This window comes from Apium graveolens, chromosome 2 (assembly GCF_009905375.1).
Source record: "Apium graveolens cultivar Ventura chromosome 2, ASM990537v1, whole genome shotgun sequence".
Lineage (NCBI taxonomy): Eukaryota > Viridiplantae > Streptophyta > Magnoliopsida > Apiales > Apiaceae > Apium > Apium graveolens.
In genome coordinates this window covers 142,926,513-142,932,512 of record NC_133648.1, presented here as the reverse complement: position 1 = coordinate 142,932,512, position 6,000 = coordinate 142,926,513, and positions in this window count along the sequence as shown.

Sequence of the window (6,000 nt, the reverse complement as noted above, 5' to 3'; positions counted from 1 at the left end):
CATGGTGACTTTTCACATTCTCTGATTACTGGAGAAATATTCTGATAACAACATAAATTCTGATGGCAGTTGTAACTCATTTACACTGAGAAACCATTGTCAAAAGAATTTCAAAAGATGCATAAAATAAGCACAAACAGTTGAGGTGGATTATTGCATAACTTTATTCTCAGTAGACATCACAATTCAAGACAGATTTTAAGCATTTTTCTTAGTTATCCTTATTTCTAAGATATAATAAAGTTGATCAGACTTTAATCTTTATCTGATCTTTGCACATTCACACACTATCACTCCATATGAATGATGAAAATTACTGTGGTGATTAAGTTGTTTCTGATAAACAGTTAAGTATTATTTGCATAAATTCTGAGGAAAAGTTCTGATTATGTTCTGATGATTAAACTCTGAAGAAACCAGTCAGTATTTGTGTGAAGAAACACAGAAACAGTCATTCAGTTTTTGAGTACAGAAGCCATGTTCTGATGACCGTTAAATTATGATATTAGTCAAGTTCTGATGCAAATCCTGATGCTTACGTGGCATTATTTATTTACTTGACTTATTTTTGATATTTACTGTAACGGTCATATTTTCAGAAAATACTTAAGAGAGATAAAAACATTGCTAATCTTTTGGTTAATGGGAAACGTGTTTGTTTTGATAACTGCATGTGCACAATTATTATTGCACGTTTACCGTGCCCACTAATAATGTTTTGACTGATTACATGCTTCCCGGTGTCAAAAGTTCGGTTCAGCTTTAGAAATCAGCCATTGTAATAAGTGGAGCGTATATATATGAGAGATAAAAGATTTTACAATCTTTTACCTACTTTCTCACTCTTTTCTCATCTCTCTTATTCTCTTACACTCTTACTATTTTCTGACGCTACTTTCTTACAGGCATTTTATCAAACACTTTCTACACACACATTATTTCACTTAATTTTCATAGAAATGGCCCCTAAGGATCTTATCTATGATGGAGCCAAGTTTGTCCCCAACAATTATATGGCTATTCTCAACAAGCACGAGGCTCCTTCAGAACTTCACTTCATTCAAGATTTTCTCGCTCGAAGTGAAATTGGTTCTGACCCAACCACAGACTTTCTCAGGCAAGCAAATTCTGGAGTTTTGGAGGTCTGGAGTCTATGATAATGGTGGTGAAAGTGGGTCCCCAAGCATCATTTTTACAATAGGGGAAGATGAGCACTTGGTAACCTTGTCAACTGTTCGACAAGCATTGCATCTGCCAGAAAATTGTACTTACAATTCACAAGTTGGGGAGTCAGTTCTTCAAAACATGATGGCAAATCTTGGCTATGAGAAGTCTTTGTCCAAGCTGGGACAACTGAAGAGGCCCTACATCAGGAGGGAGTGGAGTTTCTTTTTCGATTGTATTACCAAATCCTCTGCCAATAAATGCTCAAATTTTGATGCTATTCCAATTCTGAGTCAGCAAATAGGGTATGCACTTCTTAATCAAACTCATTTTGATTATCCTACTGCTATTTTAGGTTTTATAGGTGATAGGATGAAAGAAGATAGCAACATGGTGTATTTTTCTAGATTATGTCAGCTTATATATAGTTTATGTTGTTCTGATGCACCTCAAAACTTTAGTGAGTTAATTGAACCCTTTAAACTTCATAAAAGGGCTTTCACAGACTTATTATCTGCTGACAATAAGAAGGATATACTAAGACCCCTCCAAATTCCCCAATTTGTCAAACAATTCTTAGTAAATTCTGATCCTCACACATACACAACCATATATCCTGATGTTGCACCCACACAGCTTACTACTTCTCAACCTCCACCAACCCAGCATTCCAATACTCAACCAGCACAATCCTCTCAACCACAACCAACACCTACTATCAGAACCTCACCTCTCAAATCCAAAATCAAACCAACCTCTGGTACTTCTCAAAAGGTGCCAGTTGTAAAATCTGACACATCCTTTAGGCCCAAAACCAAAAGAACTATCTCCGTGCCTAAATCTCCACCAAGGAGAAGAAGAAGGATCATTTTGAAAGATAAATATGATGAGGAAGAACAAGTCCATGTTCCTGCATCAGAACCTGTGACATTAGAAGCTGAAGAGGTAACTCTTCAGAAGGAGAAAGAAACTGAAGGTTCTGGGATTTTGAAAAGGAAAAGACCTTCAAATTCTGATACAGATCATATCACTCCACCATCTAAAAGATCAAGGAAGACTAGAGAAGGTGTGCATATTGCACAAATTCAATTTGAGGATGCTGAAGATGCTGAGGAAGGGGATCAGGAATCTCTGATCTCATCAGAACCTATAGTCATTGAAGCTTTGACAACTCCACCTCAACCTGAAGACACTGTTCATGAAACAGTGATCACCTCCTATCTCTCCATTCAAAGAAACTGCCTCAGTTGGAGATTCAGGTTTAAGTCCTGAAAGTGATATTCACAGGTTGAATATTCCAACTATTTTGTATTTGGAAACACCACCAGCAAATGAGTCAACTCCACCTGTCTCTCCAATACTAAATGCTGAATTTCTTACTACACCGATTCTGGATTTAGATCCTGAAGATCAGAATTTGGAAACAGAAGCTTCAGAATCTCCTTCAGTTACACACACTCTGGTGTTATCAGAAAATGATGAGATTTTATCAAATTCTGGAGACAGTGCTCCAGCAAGTGCTCTAGTTAATGCTCCAATTCTTGGCAAGGAGACACTGTTTAAATTTGATGAAGAAGATGCTCCAGTTCCATGGGAGGAGACCTTTAGAGGAGTTGAATGGACAAAGAAGTGGAATAAACCTGACTTCATTCCCATCCCAACTGTTCTGACAGATCATGTTACAAAAGTTGATGAATTGCTGATAAATTCTGACTTCAAAACACAACTTAAAGTCACTGCTCTCAGTACTAAATCTCTTCAACGTCAACACTCCATGACTCATGCAAAGGTTGATTAACTTCAGGAAATAGCTGATAAGCTAGACCTGATGCTCAAACTAGGCAAGAATAGGTTTATCAGACCAATTCAAGAAAAAGTGGATGCTATTGAGCTTGTTCAAGAAAAGTAGCAGGCCCAACTGGATGAGGTCTTACAAAATCAAGCTGCTCAACAGACTCAATTAAATGAGATCCAATCTTCAGTGGAACTCCTTCTTTCTCTACTCCTGAAAGATGATGCCAAAAAGGGGGAGAAGGTAGTTAAGTCCAAATGCTCACGAATCAAGACACTGAAGAAAAAGGATGATCATGGTGATGACCAGGGAAATTCTGATAAGAGTAGAGGTCATAGTCAAGGAGAGAAATTGAGCAGGATTCCTTCTCAACAGACAGGTTCTCATCAGAGATTGTCTGGTTCTACTCAAAAGAGGTATAAGGAAGGAAAGAACCCTACAAATCAGGATGTTCCTTTGTTGATCACAAATTCTGATGATCAAGTTTTGACAACTACTTCTGATGTAATGATTCAAGCTGGAAGCCAAGATTCACAGAAGTTTTTGCAGACTCTGAAATTTAAGGGAAAGAAAACAACATTCTTTTACAAGGATCCCAAAATTCAAACTATTGATGCAGACCTGGCCAAGAGACTATTCCTTTAGGATAATCAAGGAGTGGATTTAGAGGAATTAAGAGAAGAACAAGCTAAATTTGCTGCTGAGAAGAGAAAACCAAAGTCAAAAGCTTCTGATGCTAAAAAGCCACCAAGTCCAAAAGAAAAGGGGATTGTGATAAAAGAAAGATCTGCCACAGAGATTCCTAGATCAAGGACTAGATCTCAAACTATTACTGATCCCAAAGACAAGGGAAAAGGAAAAGTTGGGGAGACAGTCAAGAAGCAGAAAATGAAGATTCCTCAAATTCTGATGGATCTTGTGTGCAAGATGGTTCAAGTATTTGATGATACTGCTGCTAAAGATGAAACAGTTAAAACTCTGAAGAGAAAGTGGATGACAGAAGAATCTAAGACAACCTCTGACATAGCTCAAGTTGTTTAGAGTGAAGATATTTCATAACAACAAGCTATAGATGACACTGCAAATCTTGACAAATTCATCAAGACATCAACCTCTGACACTGCTCAAGTTGACATAGACAGCTTAACACTTTATCAGAAAAAAAGAAGCTGCTATGGAACAAAGCTACTCCAGTGGAACCTAAGACCAATCTAATGTTGAATCAACTTGCAACATTTGGGTTAAAAGTCAAGCAAGCTAGAGACAAGTCTGGATTAGGTTCTGACAAAGAAAAGATACAAACAGGAGTAGAAGTTACTCTCAGAGATCCTTTTATTTTGACAGATAAACCATATGAAGAGCACCTTGATAAAGTGCTGTCTGCTCAAATTGTCATGGATACTCATGATAAATAAGAAGTTAAAGAAAAATTGATCTTGTTTCTCAATGATGGCAAAACTTACAGACTAGAAGATTCTGATGTGCTAAAGAAGTCTGTCAAAGAGCTTCAACATATTCACTACCTTCTGGAAGTAAAATCTGATGTTACAAGAAGATGGTCAGATTACATTTTGAAGGCTATAAGAGATCTTCTCAGAATTTCTGGGTCAAAAGCTTCTGAATACATTCCAAAAATCACTGAGGATGATGGAAGAGAAATTCCTATGAGGAAGAATTCTGCTAAGGTAGAAGTAATTCTGAAATGAATATGCTTATGCTACAATGAAGACTCTTCACATCCCAGAGTTATCAGACTTGGAGATGGACTTGAAAGAACATCAATTCCTGCACTCAGAGCAGCCATTTATCAGATTGGTGATAATAAAGATAAAGAACTGATGCAAGTCAAAGCACAGTTAGTTGAAGTTCTGAGAAATGCTGAGGACAAGCTAGTAACAGACTTTACAAGAAATCACTATGGATTCAGATTGATCCAGTGATATTGGTAAATCTACATGTACTGTAAGTTATATTTAGCTGTTTAAAATAATATCTCATTGTATTTGTACTTAAATGTTTTTGACATCATCAAATCTATTAACTTGTATATTTTTCATAATTTATAAGTTAAGGGAATTTGTTAGATATATTTGTGATGTCATGTCTAATCTGATTTGTTTATTTTTAGAACTTATTATCAAAATATCAGAACTTAACTGGAAATCAGAATTTACTATAGAGAGGAAGTTATCAGAACTTAAGGCGTCAGAACTTATATCAGAACTTAAGTGCGGATACACTTCAGGGATGAAAAGCGGCTGATTTACAGGAGAGGATCTGGATTAAACAAGTAAAGATATGCATGAATAATTAGACAGCTATAGGACTGCAGTAAATAATCTCTGATTGATATATTCTAGGAAACAGAATCATTATCATATCAATTGGTAGTTATCTTATAACCGTGTATTATATAAACACGGCTTAGGGTTTACACTATAAGTGTTATCATTCACGAGAATATTATTCATTATAACCCTAGCAGTTCTTAGTGGTATCATATATCACATACATCACTGAGAGAGTAGATTAAACCTATTGTAACAGAGTTTGATATTTTGAATAAACTTGTTTTCTATGACATACTTGTGTTTATAATCGAATTGATTGTAGATACTATATTCAACCCCCTTCTATAGTATCATTGAGGCCTAACAATATCGATATGTCATTTTCCTGGCACTTATCGAGAACTAGAAAATGACTTGTCGAGATGTCAAATAAATACCCAGTTTGTCCTGAATGGACTGAATTGTTTCCAATTTTTATTTGAATAAATCAAAATAAAATCAAACTGATTTTCTCAAAAGTATTTTACCAAAATAATTTATTAAAATAAATTATCTCAGTTCTGAGTTATTGATAACTCTAAAATTTATACTTGTAGAGAACTCTGTGAGTTAACACTTATAGAGATCTCTACAATGACTTATCGATAAGTCATAATAAAGTTTGTCGAGAAGTCCGTCAAGAAGTCAGAAAAATGACTTATCGAGAACTCACTAGAGAAGTCTTAAAATGGCTTGTCGAGAAGTCAATTAGAC